Genomic DNA, 16,906 nt, shown 5'->3' on the forward strand with positions numbered 1-16,906 from the left:
AATGGTACATTTTAATTTGCACTTCTCAAAACTAAAAACAATATTTTCTTTATTTTACTCTTGTTCTTGTGCAGCACCACCCCTCAGCACATGCCCCTGTTATTTTATCTTCTCTCCGAAATAAAACTCACACCATTCACTCATGATTTTCACTCTATACCACTGCTCCTTATCAGGCTGTGTGAAGCACAATAAACAATTCAGTGGAGGCCTTAAGCCATACACAGACATCACGCACAGACATTGTTTTCACAACCAAACTACTTTAGACCCTGTCTCCTAAATCTACACAAATGCCCTCTGTGTGGCATGAAATGCATTTAACCAATAAACAATCAATGGCTTCTTATTGTTGTAACCGACTCCGTATTTGGATGTTTGTGTGCAGCATTTGTTAGTAAAGCATTCTTCATTGCATCAGCGTGTGTGTGTATCACTTCTCAGTGAATTGAATCAGCATTTCGATTTTTTTGCACGTGTGTGTGTCATTTCTCACTCAGTCAACGAATGTATAGGTTCATATGTGTGTTTCTCTTCATTCTGAGTCAATGCATGTAGATGTGTGTGTTTGTGTGGGTGTTTGTGTTCATCACTTTCCTGTTCTGGTGTTCTGGGTAAACCACGGCCTGAAGCGTGCCCTGGGTCCTGCCCTCCTCCTTTTCAGTCCGTTTGCATCCGTTGGTGCTGCTGCTCAAAGTTCTGTCCATACTGGTTCTGGCCCCAGTTGAGGCAGTCCTTTTCTCCAGTGTCCTGCATCTTCTCCTTGTTCTGCTCCTCCTTAACTTGACCCTTTTGCTTCTGTAGCTCCTTCAGGGCTTGCTCCTGCTGTTGGAGCTTTTTCGTCAGGTTTGGCGGCCTCCTGCTCCTGCAAGCTCCGGCCTGATTTCAAGTCCTGTGTCTGGGACTCCAAGCCTGATGGGTTCGATTATCAGCCAGCTCCTCCTGAGCCATGGTCAGTTTCTGCTCTGATGCCTTGAGCTCTTACTGAGGGCAGAAACCTCAGTCTTTTCCGTACAGGTCAGATTGAAGTCCATAGATGTTTCCCTTGCTTTGCTCCACGGCCTTTTACGGCTCTGCTGTTCGGCTCTTCTCAGAGTTCAGCTCCTGGCCGAGCCCCGACACCTGTGCCTTCAGCTTATTTTCTCCTGGTGTTTTGTCCATTCTGAGGTGCCTCCTGACCTCAGTTACTCCTCCTGTCTCTGGCACGCCCTTTTTGCTGCCCGATGATCATTGTTGGTCCATCACTGTCCTGCACAGCTTTGATGCAGAGTGGTTAAGGTCAGCATTGTTTTGCTCGGCCTCACTTTTCATCTGGGCTTAATGGGCGTCTCGTCACAGCTCTGTCAGCTGAAGCTGTCTTTTTTCATATGGCAAGAGTGTGAAGAGTGTGTGAGAGGGGTGTGTCCGATCAGGCACAATGCTGGTGGCTTTGCGAATGCCTCGTTTTCCAAATTCAGATTTTTATTTGTCACGTACACAGCAACAGAGAGAACAGTCTGTTGTTGGGATGGCTGAGGTCCTTCACGATCTTCCTGGCCTTGGTCCAGCACCGCCTGCTGTAGATTGAGTGCAGGTCAGGGTGCTCGGAGCGGATGGTGCGCTCAGCTGATCGCACAACCCTCTGTAGAGCTCGTCTGTCCGGCATGGTGCTGTTCCCGAAGCCTTTCTCAGTCTTCTCAGAAAGAAGAGACGCTGACGGAAATCTCCCCGTGTAGTGAAACGGGCCTTGGATTTAACTCTCTCCGTCTCTGCTGCATGAGATCATTTTCCTGCAGCACTGTTGACATTTTCAAGTTGTTGTTGTGGGTCCAGCTGCTTTAGCATTTGGTCAGGGTCACATCAAAGATGGTAGAGGAGAGAGCAAATATGGTAGGGGAGAGCAGGAGTCCAGGGTCAGCCTCGGCTTTCCGGCAAAGCAGCCTGTAATCAAGCATAAAGAGAAAAAACAAAACAAAAACAAACGAACAGGAAAATGATGTTATTTTGGCTGCGTTATTCAGAGAGGGGAGAAACAACGGGACCAGGCCCTGTGTCAGCCTTCTCTCCCCCTTTTTTTGTTTTTTCTCACCATATAATCCACTCATGACCCACCAAGCTGACAGGACATCACAGGTACATGTTAAAATTCTTAAGATCGTGTTTAAAAGCACAAAAATTGGAATTTTCTTTCATCTGGTAATCACTTGTATTAATCAATCAGCAGAAAACATGTCACAATTTGACTTTTCTAACCACTAAATTTGTCGTGTTATCACTGGTTGGTCAGACCAGTGCCTTTTTTTCAAGTTAAGTTGTTGTCCTGAAACCCAGAGAGTTTATTTGTTAGTAGTGGATAAACTTTATTCTTTAACGGCGGGTGTATGTTAAGTTTCACTGCTTGAAACTTGCTGGAAAATCTTCACGTGTTCATGAATGTAAGCTGTTTCTTGGCTAATTTAACGTTTTTTTTCTCAAACAAGGCATTTCTCTAACATGTGCCTCTCTCTCACATTTCTCTGCTTGTGTGTTTTGTTTCACCTTTTGTTGTGATGCTCCGGCCGCCTTCCCAACCTCCACAAGTCTGTTGGCCCCAATTTTATGTTTAAAAGCTTCTCTTAATTTCTCCTTTAATTCTCTGCTAGCTGCTGTCTTTTCCACAGCTGCTGATTCTTGCTGAGTGTGGTTTCCATTACTATAATTTGCTTCGGCTGCTGTGCTTGTGGGGGCAGTTGGTCCAGGCCCGTAGCCACCTGTATCAACACACTGAGAGATTTATTTAATATCATTTTTATCACAATCTTACTCTGCCGGCTGAAGTGCCGGTCTTAATCATGCTCGATTTATCTCTTCTATATCAAAACCCAGCCAAACATCAAACATTCACCCTAGTCATTCATAACCTTATTGGTAATATTATAATCAGCAAAATCAGCGTTTTAATTACAGGCATGTATCATTATTTGCAAATCATTATTATAAAACTCAAAAACACGCTAAACAGCAACAAAAGTCCTCTGTGCACGTCATAGCTCATTTGCATGCTCACACAGTCTAAAAATAGCTCGCAGCGCTGCAGTGCGCTGTCGTCACACACAGGGTCACACAAAGCTCAGACAAAACTCTATTATTTTATATTACAAAGACGTCTTATATTTACAACCACTGACAGGCCTGACAGATTCAGCGCCTAACAATTTTGACAAATTTATCATAACGGGTCCAACCGAAGAAAGTTAACTTTTTTGTAATCAATTAACCAGTATCTGTTTCCACAGTCTCTGGCCTAAATTCTAAAGTCCCTAACTCAATTTAACTTTGTCCAAAAAAGCACATGACACCGTTTCCAACGATGAGGAGACTCGGTAACTCCTAGCTTATTTCAGGATGCCCTGTACCCCACAGATAAGCCAAACTGAACTAACCCTGTTCGACGACAGGTCAAAGCCGCGCGTCCACGGCCAGGAGGGGGCGTAACCCCCGGGCTATGCGCTTCTTAGCAGTTTCCGACAGCCGTCCTATAATAATTTTCACCTAACCGATTTTGACAAATTTATCATAACGGGTCCGACCGAAGAAAGTTAACTTTTTTGTAATCAATTAACCAATATCTGTTTCCTCCAGAACAGCCTATGGCCTAATTTCTAGAACAACACATAGCCAATTCCCTACCAAACTACTTGAGACTTTAACTCAATATCCTGGGACTAAAACCCAATATTTCTTCCTAGCAGTTTCCGACTGCATTAAACACTCATTAAACCATTAATTAACCATTAACCGACTTTAACTGCATAACACACACGGTGATTCTCATCAAAATCAAAACAGACCCTCTACCAGTAATTTCAGTGAGTAGACTTTAATTTAGTCATATCCAATTTGGCACACTTTGGAAATAATTCAACAGGTAGTGCCTTACCTTTAGATAAGCCGGCTTATGCCCACTCACGTCAGACCACTGGCTTGTGCCTGTCCGTTCGACAACCTCGGACCGTCCAAACCTCTAACTTCCACCCCAATACCACAGGACGAGCCCCCAAACTGTTACGGATTCAAATATTGGGGATGGAGACAAGAGAAAAAACCACAATAACAACACTGGTCCGGCCGGGTTGAGTCAAACGATGATTTTAATGAACACACGCGTGGGAGATGGACACTGTATGCAGACAGCCTCAAAATCTCAAAATGGTGGAGCATTGCTCAAACTCTTATAGCCTCTGGTGCCTCCACCTTATCATAAAACCTAAACATTCACATGCTTTCTCTCACACAGCGCCTAAGCTACGACCTTGGCTCCCCGTCTATCTGCTCCTGCTGAGATGGGGCAGAAAACTCCAGTATATTCTGTTCTCTTCTAATCAGACAAATAAGGCGATGACTTTCTGCGAGCAGTATTTCTCATAACTCAGCAGTATAATGCATCATAAAACAATATCATTCATCCACAATAAATCAGCAGTCTAATGTAATGCAAATCAGTTTAACTAATGCAATAGTTATCAGCTTCTTCTAATTCAGGAGAATAATGCAAACTAAAACTACATAATAATTCCCAATCTTTAATTAGGGGTATAACATGGCATAAAATAATATTATAATCTAACAATGGATTCACTAAAAGTCTTTAAATGTGTTTTGAACAATCATCATCAGATCAACCAAACTCCCTGTTGGAGTCAGTCAGTTCATTTCCATAGAGAGGCACTTTGCATCAGCAGCACCATGCTCCAGTGCTCTGGGAGAGTTTATAGTCCTGAGAGTTGAACACTGGATGACTGACAGCTGTCCTTCATCACAACAGAAGCCACAGAAATCCTCCTCATCAAAAACATGACTTTGATCTGCGTCCTCATCTGGACTCTCCTCTGCTGCTGCTTCACAAGTAAAGTCCAGAGAATCAAACTCCTCTCCTCTATCAACATCTGTCCCTCTGAAATGAAGCCCACAAAACCATGAAGCTGCTTTATGTTTTTGTCTCTGTGTCCTCAGAGTCCAGAGGACAGATCACAGTGACTCAGCCTGGAGCAGTGAGCTCTGCTGTGGGAGGAACTGTCACCATAAAATGTACAACTGGACAGAATGTTTGGAGCTCCAACCTTTTATCCTGGTACCAACAGAAAGATGGAGGAGTTCCCAAACTGTTCATTTACTATGCTACCACTCGAGCATCAGGGATTCCAGATCGTTTTACAGGCAGTGGATCAAACAAAGATTTCACTCTGACCATCAGTCAGATTCAAACTGAAGATGCAGCAGTTTATTACTGTATGGGTGGATTTGATAGCAGCTACTGGGAACTGCGCACACAGTGAAAAGCCGTCGTACAAAAACCTCCCTCAGTCAGACTGAACAGAAGGTGAAGTGACTGCTGTGCCTGGAAGATACTGCAGAGACTGATACAGTTCACTGAGGACACACACACACACACACACACACACACACACAGCTTTTCAGGAAACTTTCACAAAATGCAATGATATTCAAATCTCATAATCACATCAATTTAAACCAGGACCTTTTTGTTTTCTATTAAATAAATATTAGTGTTTTTATTTTTTTATTTTCGATAAAGTCAAAAATATTTAAAGTCTTGTAAAAACAATGAGTCTCCAAACACTTTTCAGATGGCTGATCCCCAATCAAATAGCAATAATGCTAATACTGATATCAAAGATATTCATTAAAGGCAGAAAATAGTTTGTATTCAGTCTGAAAATGTACAAATTGCAACATTACTTCATTGTTTACTTTGATGCTGTTTATTAGTTGTATCTCAATACTGGTACGACCTTTTTGACAACACAAAATATTTGCTTCATTCATTAAAATGTTGAAATAATCAGTTTTAATAAGCTGTGAAAAATCAAGGGAGAAAATTAATGATTAATAAATATAATATTTTTATTTACAAACATTATCATTGTTATCAAGATAATACATAGGAATACAAGTTATTTACAAACAAACACGATTTACTGTGTGTTAACACAGTAAATCTAATTAGCCTGTTGATTTATCCAATATATGTCTTTTTTTCTTTTTTTTTAACTAGTTTATTTATTTCAATGAATCAGTATGTTTGTAACCAGATCAAAACTGTTGTTTAATAAAATGTGTTAAATGTTTTTTTGTTTTTTTTTAAATCCATGTTAATGTATTTATATACATATATAACAAACAGCAGAAATAACAGGACATGTTCTGTTGAAAAATCTTTATTGTTGTAAAATCTTGAGACAAGTTCATAAAACAGGCAACAAAGAGATGAAGAATAAAGAGACTGAGATTGAAAAAGACTGCAGACTGAGAGCTGTAGCAAATTTAAACAACAACAACAACAACAACGTCATGTCCCCAGTGAATCAGCTCAGGACTGTCTGCTGCACCCCGGGGCTCCTGCTCACTTCACAATCAATGCCGCTGCATCTGCGGCCGTCAACGATCCAGGACAGACTCCAGTCTGAGGGGAAGCCCTTGTTGGCCAGAATTCGTTTACAAACACAACTCACTAAAACAATTTTCTGCATAAACAGAGATATTTACTATACAATTAACCTTAATCTGAAACCAAGGAAGATGATGCAGAAGAATTTTTATTCATGTAAAATTTAGTTTATCCACAACTTACTGTGAAGATCATACAAAGAAAAATCATTGAAGGAACTGGTTTATCAACAGCAAGTAGGTAAAAATTTCAAACACAAATTTAGACATAAATTTCTGTCAGCCTCCCTGTGATATCAGGAAAAACAACAAAATAAAGTTTGGATGTTTTTTATCTCACCCAACAGCCAACAACTGAAGCAAATATAACATATTATTGTTGGAGATTTTGCGCTCAAAGAGCATTTGTTAACTGTCTATAAATTCTACAGGGTTCATGTGTGTCACATGCTAAATATGCTGTGAAAAACTTTTTTTAAACAAGTCCTGCTGGAGTCAGATGATTTCCATAGAGAGGCACTTTGCATCAGCAGCACCATGCTCCAGTGCTCTGGGAGAGTTTATAGTCCTGAGAGTTGAACACTGGATGACTGACAGCTGTCCTTCATCACAACAGAAGCCACAGAAATCCTCCTCATCAAAAACATGACTTTGATCTGCGTCCTCATCTGGACTCTCCTCTGCTGCTGCTTCACAGGTAAAGTCCAGAGAATCAAACTCCTCTCCTCTATCAACATCTGTCCCTCTGAAATGAAGCCCACAAAACCATGAAGCTGCTTTATGTTTTTGTCTCTGTGTCCTCAGAGTCCAGAGGACAGATCACAGTGACTCAGCCTGGAGCAGTGAGCTCTGCTGTGGGAGGATCTGTGAGCATCAAGTGTACGACCAGTCAGAATGTTCATGGCACCTACTATTTAGCCTGGTACCAACAGAAAGATGGAGGAGTTCCTAAACGTCTCATTTACTACACTAGCAATCGAGAATCAGGGATTCCAGATCGTTTTACAGGCAGTGGATCAAACTCTGACTTCACTCTGACCATCAGTGGAGTCCAGGCTGAAGATGCAGCAGTTTATTACTGTCAGAGTTTTCATGTTATCAACAGTCAGTATGTGTTCACACAGTGAAAAACAGTCGTACAAAAACCTCCCTCAGTCAGACTGAACAGAAACTGAAGTGACTGCTGCAGCTGGAAGATACTGCAGAGACTGATACAGTTCACTGAGGACACACACACACACACACACACACACACACACTGACAGATACTCGCTGTTATCTCTTAAACAACTACCATCATTTTTTGCGTAGTAAGGAAAAGTGGAAGAAAGTCTAGAGAATCTCCTCTTGCTTGAAAAATGATGATAAAGAAAGCTGGGCCGTGTATTGAAAAAAGCTTAGCTATGACCTTTGAACTCAGCTTGAAAATATTGAAATATAGATAACTGAAAAATCTCATCAACTTGGCTTAAAAGAGTAAAAAACAGTGTAAATATCATTGTTGATAAAAAAAAACTTTTAAGAGTAAATGTAACAACTCCTTTCATTTTATTTTTATTAATCTTTGTTTGATAATGTCAGAAAAAAGCTTATATTATAAAAACATTACATTATAAAAGAAAAGTTTTTATTTAAAAAGCTTATATTTTATGATTTCAAAATGTTTGTATGCAGTGCCACTAATACTCTTGATAAATAAACATTTTGAATATCTTGTAAGTTTTTAAACATTCCCAGAAAACAACTTAATACAGCACAATTCAGTATAGATACAAGTATGGTATTGTCTTGATTATTATTTGCTCAGTGCTGTGATGAACAAGTTAATCCATTAACAGGTATACAGAACAAAGTTACGGTGCACAGACGCTCTGCTGATGATATATGATAAACTTTTCAGATTGGAGTGGTAAAGGAATCAAATATTTAGAACATATATTAGAAGGAACAGAATTTATCCCATTTGACAGACTAGTTACACAATATGGGATCAACAGGAAAAGATTTTTAGAATATCAACAAATTAAATCCATAGTAAAAAAGAAATTCAAACCGGGTCAAGTTGAACTACAAACACCACCAAGTGTGGTTCAATTTCTTACTCTTAAAACCCCCAAATTACTTTCCAAAATTTACAGAATGCTTTCTAAAACAGATGAATCAATATCACTTCCTATTGCAAAGTGGGAAGCGGATTTATCAGTTAACTTAGACCTAAACTTCTGGTCTCAGATTTGCTTAAAAACCTTTAAATTGATTAAAAATCCCAGTCTGCAATTAATACAATACAAAATACTACATAGAGTGCACTATACAGGTCATCGGATGTTCAAGATGGGCTTTACATCTTCCAACAACTGCTCACACTGTCAAAGCAATACACCAGACAATTACATTCACGCTCTTTGGTTCTGTCCACCAGTGCAGAAGTTTTGGCGCGAGATATGTGAAGACTTATCGAAGTGTCTGAAATGTAACATTCCAACTTCCCCCTTAGTGTGTTTGTTGGGCAGCTTAGATAATGTCACTTCAGAAAACAATATAGCCCGTATGGTTTTCACTGCCCTATGCATAGCCAAGAAAACAGTCCTCATGAACTTGAAAAATAAAAACAATCTTAATTCTAACCAATATAGAAATTATCTATTAGATTACATTAGTCTTGATACAGCCTCTGCCACCACATCAGATCAATTGCTCTGGGCTCCTTTGATCGGCTCCATCACCTAGTGGGGGGTCATAGTCTGGTCCTGCCTTCAATGTTGTGATTGGTGTGGGGGTAGGGACAGGCTTAGGGCGTCAGGGGGTTCCCCGGAGGCATCTTCCTTGGGGGGCTCAACCCGGGGTAGCGGTCATGTCCGGTTGGGGGCTCTGTTGGCTCTCAGGTGACTGTTTCCTCGCGGCTTCGTGCAGCGGGGCTAGGGGAGGGTCTGTGCTGACGGACGTGGGTTACTGACCTGGTAGCCTGGCTGCCCCTGGGTGGGTCCGGGATGGGCGTGAGGTTCTGGTGGCGCTCCGTCTCTAGGCTGGGGCCCTTGCCGGGCCTTGGGGGCTTGGGTCCTGGTAGGTGTGTTGCCAGGGTTGTGGGCGGGTGGGTGCATGGGGGCCCGGCCCTGGCGCAGGGTGCCGCCGGTGTGTCGAGCCACCTGGGGGGCTCTTCAACCGGTGGGGGAGATTGACACATCTTGCAGGAGCTTTCCTCTCCTCAGGAACTCTCTGCAGGAGGGGGAGATACAGGAGAGGTGGAGGAAGATCTCAGCCTGGGCGTCTATTGTCTCATGTAGTCTGGAAGATGAGTGGTGGGGGGGTGGGCGCAGTTTTCTCTGTGGTGGGGTTGGGTGGACTGTCCCGGGCTCTGTGGGGCCGGGAGGCGCTGCTGCACTGGGCCGCGGTCTGGATGGGCCTGGGCCCCCTTTCCTTGGCGGGTCGCGGAGTATGGGGGTGCCTACTGGGGTCAGCGGGGGAGCTGGCCCCAGGGAGGGGTCACCTGCCCCTCCCTACCTTCCCTCCCCATCTCCAGCTGCCTCCCTCTTCCCGCTCCACCACATCCACCCACACATGCAGGGCCTTGGAGTAGGGGTATGTCACCAGGGTGCAGAGGAGGCTATCCCCCCCCTCTGTCCCCTTCTGGCTGCCTCTGCCTCAATTTTATCCCACAACTTAGACATTCACATTACTCACACTCTCATAACACATACATATAGGATCTTGGGGGTGGGCACGATACACGGAGTCCAAGTTACCATCAGGGTGTACACCTCACCCCTGGCGTCGTTGCCCACCTCTCAATTTTAAATACACGTAGACATTGAGGGCTAGCAGGAGGGACTATGCGCTTACCTGCTGCTCTCTGGCAGGTAGCTCCATGCCCTCCTGGGTTTTAAATGCACCTTAGAACACACATGCATCAACACTACAATGAGCGGGTGGGGGGAGGTTTGGAGTCTTCTCTCACCCCCGTTATCTGCGGCCTGCTGGAGCGGGAGGGCCGGGAGGAGGAGTTGGCCGTCCGACTGCGGTCTGGGGTGTGGGCCTCCCTGCTGCTGCGGAGTCGGGGCGGTCTGCCTCTCCCCACCGCAGGGAAAAGGGTAACACCACCTGGGTCTGGGTGCAGTTCCCGCCTCCAGGGGCAAGGGTACCTAGACCCGGTTTGTAGAGTACGCTTGGGGAGTGTGATTGTGTGTACAGCGTCTCTTTATGTCTGTCTCCACGTCGGATGAGTGTGAAGTGCACATGAGAGCATGAGGGTGGGAATGGATGTTTGTGTCTGTGTGTGCCTGTATGTCTGTGTCTATATGTCAGGTTGGGTATCAGACGCCACCTCTCTGGGGACATCTCAGGCCCTCCAAGGTTTGGAGGCCTATCTCCCCCCACCACCAGTTCCCCTGCCAGTGGCGGACTCCCTCAGACATCGGTGCGTTGGTGGTTCTTTGTATCTGGGGATGGGCATCCAGGTACACGCCGGCTCACTCCTTGGCGGCCGCTTATCGGGGCCTGGATCCTGGGGCTCGCTCGGGCCACTTTGGAGGTGGGGTGCCCCCGGCCTCTCGGCCTGGGGCTCGGTCACTCAGGCACAGCTGGCTGCCGGCGGAGCTCACGGGCACGTCACTGCAACCCCCCTGGCTTCTGCTCCGCGGCTGCTGGGTGAACCCTCATCTGGGACTCTCCTCAGCTCTTTCTGGGACAGTGGCGCGGCTGCCCCTCTGTGGGTCTTCCTTGGTCTCTTGTGTTCTGGGGGCCTCTGGATGTCTGGAGTTTTGATCTCCTCCATACCTGCTTCATGCCCTGGAGGACGGGGCTGTGGCCCCCCCACACCCTCTAGCAGATCATTACATGAAGGAACCTTTTAAAAAAACAAGCGCGTCCATGCTCACAGGTGTACCACGGGTGACCACACCCACAAACTACACCCTTTTTGGCTCCTACCTCAAAGCACACTGTGTTCTGTTGATCTTATGTGCTGCACAATAATGTTTAATATTTAGTATTTACTGTCATATTCCCATATATCATTGTGATGTTGTTTATTCTATTACTCTTGTTTTCTTCTGCTTCCTTTCTTTTTTTCTTTCTCAACAGGTGATCCAGGTGATCGATACACGTATTTTTTTTTCTGCCCATTCTGTTGGTTTTTGTTTTTTGCCCTTCTCCCCCGTCCCTCTTCTCAGCTGTTTCTCTTTCTTTCTCCCCTTCTTTCCCCCAGTCAAGTCTGTCCCGTATTCAGCAAGTGAAAATAAAATAAACAATAAAAGGTGAATCAAATGGACCATTACGGCAAGGCTGGGATGGTCAGTTTGGTAAAGTAAATCCGTTGGGCATCTTTCTTTGCCTTTAGACAACAATTCTGATGGCAAAAGTGTCATGGTCCTGGGCCATGTTGGCCCAGTGTTCTTAGTTTCCTTGTATGTTTGTATTTTATTCCATGCTTCCCCTGCCCATTATGTCTAAGTTCTCCCCGTGCTCTCTCTTCCCCCTGTGTGCCCTCTATGTATTTATGAGCCCTCGTCCCCTTTCGTGTTTATTCCATGTCTCCCCTGCCTGTTACGTTGGTGTTCTACTCGTGCTCTCTCTCCTCCTGTACTTCCTGTTTCACCTCTCCCGTCAGTGTTCAGTTCACCCCGCCCTGTCTCGTTATGATTATCAGTGTCACCTGTGTTCCCCGTGTGTTCCCACTTCCCTCGTTAACCCTCTGTGTATTTCTGTCTGCGTCTCCCTCTGTTCAGTGTGACGTCGTCCCTCATGTTGTGTGGATCTCCCTGTGTCTCTCTGCGTATGTTAGTTTACTTTTCCCAGTTTAGTTTTGTATTTCCTATGTTCTGCCATTCCAGCATTAAAGCTGTGATTTTGAGTTCATCCCCGTGTCTGTGAGTTTTGCGTTTGGGTCCTCCTCCTGCCTGCCACACAGCCGAGCCTTGACAGTACGACGTCACCAGTAATGGACCCAGCAACTCACAACCCCTCCGCTGAGCTCCGGGAGGATTTGATCTATACGGTGGAGTACCACTGTCAGGAGTGGGAGGCGCTGCCAGGAGACGAACACCGGGAGGTCGTAGCCGCCCGTCTACAGCGGATGGTGTCCGGACTCCCGTGGCTGTTCGGCGCGCTGCACCCCCACATCCGGGACTTCCTTGTTTCCACCGTAGGCGTCCGCCCGGAGCTGCCTCTCCAGTGTGAGGGGTCGGAGGACGTTCAGCCCGGTCCGCTGGAGGATTCGCGGCCCGGCTCATCTCCTCCCCCCTCTCGGCGAAAACGGCGCTCACGCCGCCGCCGCCCTAACGTTTCTGAGCAAACTCCGGTGGTGAGTGACACTAACTGTTTCTTCCATGCCACTTCCAAGTCGGACCAACTCGGACAATATTCTGCTCCTGAGTCCGCTGTTTTTCAGGTCCGTAACACATCAGAAATGAATAGTGAGTTTGAATATGACTGTGTTTCCAGGGCTCATAATGTTTCTAAGTTCACCTCCGCACCTTTTAAGCACGAGACTGAGTTCATTACCCCCCCAGAGACTGCTGTTCATGCTGAATTAAAGAATCCTGGCACTGTAAGCTCCATGCGCGTCATCCCAGAGGCCATTAACTCCGTGTCTGGTAATTCTGGGTCGGTTAATCCTGAACCTGCATTGCCTACCCTCACGCCCATGTTTCAGTGTGACTACTTTTCCTGTGCTCCTCCCAGGTCAGCAGCAATTAACACACAGACTGATAATCTCACCTTAGAGAAGCAAAAGACTATTGTTGAGCTGCATACTCATGAACAACACCGTGAAGTTAACAGTTCTGAGGTCCCTGTACCTGCTGAGTATAAGACTGTGAATGGTGTTTCTTCACTCCTGGACTATGCTGCTCTCCAACCTATATACTTAGAAACCGTTTGTGTGAATGCTCCTGTGTCCGCAACGGATCCCTTTGTGCTCGGTATTACTGACTCTGCTAAACCTGGATCTTCCTGTGCTGTGACTGTTTTAGAGACTGCTACTCCTAACATGGACAGCTTAAGGCCTACAGAGTTGCCAGGAGTGACTCGCCATGAATCTCTGTTAGCCGCCCGGCCCGAAGCTCAGTCGCCACCTCCACCACATTCAGCCTCGCTTCCCATAGCACAGTCACATCCACAGCCTGACTTACTACAAACCTTATTTCAATCCTTAGCCCAGTCAATAGCTCAGTTGGTAGAGGAATCATCGGCCTTATCGTCAGCTCGGTTTCCAACTTCACAACCATCATTTTCCCGACCCACAGCCACTTCAGCCACTCCTTCACCCGTTACACCTCCACTACAACCATCACTGCAGTCTCCAGTGTCCCCAGTGCAGTCTCCAGTGTCCCCAGTGCAGTCTCCAGTGTCCCCAGTGCAGTCTCCAGTGTCCCCAGTGCAGCCTCCTTTAGCACAGTCACCCACTCAACCACCAGCACCACAACCGTCACTACCTCTAGTTCATTCCCCTGTGGAGTCATTAACTCCACCACCTACTCCACTCTCACCACCACCGTTACTACAGACATCAGTTCAGGTCCCCGTGTGTCCGGCAGCTCAGGTCCCCGTGTGTCCGGCAGCTCAGCTCGCACCTGAACCTTTGGCCCAGTTCCCCGTAGCAGTGTGGTTTTCTAGCCAGCTTAACATTGAGCCCGGGGTCCCAATCCTCTCTGGCTCTACATCGGCTCCTGCTGGAAGCTCGGATGAGCTCATCCAGGACTCCGCGGCTCCCACGCCGCCATCTCCCTCGTCCGCTGGGGGTTCCAGTGAGCCCGGCCAGCACCTCCCTGTCTCCGCTGGAGGGTCCGAGGGGCCCGTTCAGCCTCCTGTCTCCGCTGGAGGGTCCGAGGGGCCCGTTCAGCCTCCTGTCTCCGCTGGAGGGTCCGAGGGGCCCGTTCAGCCGCCATCTGCGACCGCTTCATCATCGCCTGGGCCAGCCTCTGCCTGTGCTTCTGCTACGCCTGGTCCGGCCTCAGCCTCTGCAGCTCCGCCTGGCCCGGCCTCAGAGTCTTCGTCTGCTGCAGCCTCCTCAGAGTCTTCGTCTGCTGCAGCCTCAGCCTGTGCTTCGCCTGGTCCCGTCTCGACTGGTCCTGTGCCCACCGGGCCTCGGCCAGTACGCCTGACACTGGAGAGCCGCCGCCGCTGCCTTCCGCGCGGCCGGCCCCCTGAACTGCACCGTCATCGCCTGAGTGGCCGCCGTCGCCTTCCGCACGGCCGGCCCCCGGACCGCCTTCGCCTGGGTGGCCGCCGTCGCCGCCGCCTCCCGCGCGGTCGGCCTCCTGAACTGCACCGTCATCGCCTGAGTGGCCGCCGTCGCCTTCCGCACGGCCGGCCCCCGGACCGCCTTCGCCTGGGTGGCCGCCGTCGCCTTCCGCACGGTCGGCCCCCGGACCAGCGCTGTCATCGTCGCCGCCGCCTCCCGCGCGGTCGGCCTCCTGAACTGCTCCGTCGTCTCCTTCGCCGCCGCCTCCCGCACGGTCGGCCTCCTGAACTGCTCCGTCGTCTCCTTCACCGCCGCCGTTGCCTTGCGCACGGCCGGCCTCCTGAACTGTTTCCGCGTCGCCGCCGTTGCCTTGCGCACGGCCGGCCTCCTGAACTGTTTCCGCGTCGCCGCCGTTGCCTTGCGCACGGCCGGCCTCCTGAACTGTTTCCGCGTCGCCGCCGTTGCGTTGCGCACGGCCGGCCTCCTGAACTGTTTCCGCGTCGCCGCCGTTGCCTTGCGCACGGTCGGCCCCCTGAACTGCTCTGTGTTTGGGTTATTTTCTTGGGCTCCGGTGTTTGCTGTGCTCTTTTGTTTTCTGTTCCGGGCCCTCCGTCCTGGGCCCCCGCCGCCCGCCCTGGGTTGTTTTCTGTTTGGTTTTGTTTTTCTGTGTTTGGGCTGTCTGGAGCCAGCCCTTGAGGGGGGGGTACTGTCATGGTCCTGGGCCATGTTGGCCCAGTGTTCTTAGTTTCCTTGTATGTTTGTATTTTATTCCATGCTTCCCCTGCCCATTATGTCTAAGTTCTCCCCGTGCTCTCTCTTCCCCCTGTGTGCCCTCTATGTATTTATGAGCCCTCGTCCCCTTTCGTGTTTATTCCATGTCTCCCCTGCCTGTTACGTTGGTGTTCTACTCGTGCTCTCTCTCCTCCTGTACTTCCTGTTTCACCTCTCCCGTCAGTGTTCAGTTCACCCCGCCCTGTCTCGTTATGATTATCAGTGTCACCTGTGTTCCCCGTGTGTTCCCACTTCCCTCGTTAACCCTCTGTGTATTTCTGTCTGCGTCTCCCTCTGTTCAGTGTGACGTCGTCCCTCATGTTGTGTGGATCTCCCTGTGTCTCTCTGCGTATGTTAGTTTACTTTTCCCAGTTTAGTTTTGTATTTCCTATGTTCTGCCATTCCAGCATTAAAGCTGTGATTTTGAGTTCATCCCCGTGTCTGTGAGTTTTGCGTTTGGGTCCTCCTCCTGCCTGCCACACAGCCGAGCCTTGACAAAAAGAGCCAAACGGGACAGGCAAAAAGAAAAAGAAAAAAAACAATGAATAATTCCAATAATGTCACGATCTGCAGCAGCAGATTGTGTGGAGCGGAGAGTGAAAGGACCCAAAATCAGACACGTGGAAACAGGATGGAATTTACCAGAAAGCGAGGCGTTCATTGAGACTGCATGAAAAATACAAAGCAAAGGAAAAACAGGACTAAGACACAAATACCTAAAATGGGGAAAAACCAACACTGTGAATGTCGTGCATGAAGCATGAAACATGAAAGCTGTAACTTCAATAACTCTGATATTCTTTATTATTAACTGGGAGAAAAAGTGCCGACTCAGTCTTTTGTTCCAGGACAGACTGTCTCTGTCAGATGTAAAACCAGCAAGCGTCCTCCTGACAGACCGTGGTCTTTTTCTTGTGTTAAGAGGTTTAGTGAGTTTCTCATTTTGCTGTGAACACTAGAAGAGATTAACTTCTATATAAGTTGATTAAAGCAGACCTGTAGTCTCTCATCTGCCTGCATTCCTGTGTTTGTTCTGTTAGTCTGTTCTTAACATCATGTCCACTGTCGAGCTCAATTCTGTCGTCATTATTTGAGTCCAGTTATTGTCTCGCTGCCTTCTGTGAGTTACTCAGCCTCTGTTTTGTGTGCTTTAACTCTCAGACTCCTGATCTCCACCTCATCCTGACAATTAGAGATCCTCAGCTAAGTCTCCACCTGCTTCACCTCTGCCACCACCAGCTTCTAGACTCTTCTCTGCTTTGGTGCTTCATCAGAGTTTCACTGCCAAATAGTTCATTAATCAAACTTCAGTAAATCTTCACTTGAACTTGATTTAAATGATCTCTGTTTAAACATACAGATGACACCCTGCTCTTTAATTTTACTTATTAGGTTTTAGATCAGATTAAAATGTAGATCATAAAACAGCTTTGAGACTAGAAATTATGAAGAGCACACAGATAATCTATGGTTGACATGACCTCAACAGCTTATAGAGAAATATTTAATATGTGGATTAAAAAATATATT

This window comes from Maylandia zebra, linkage group LG22 (genome assembly GCF_041146795.1).
Source record: "Maylandia zebra isolate NMK-2024a linkage group LG22, Mzebra_GT3a, whole genome shotgun sequence".
NCBI lineage: Eukaryota > Metazoa > Chordata > Actinopteri > Cichliformes > Cichlidae > Maylandia > Maylandia zebra.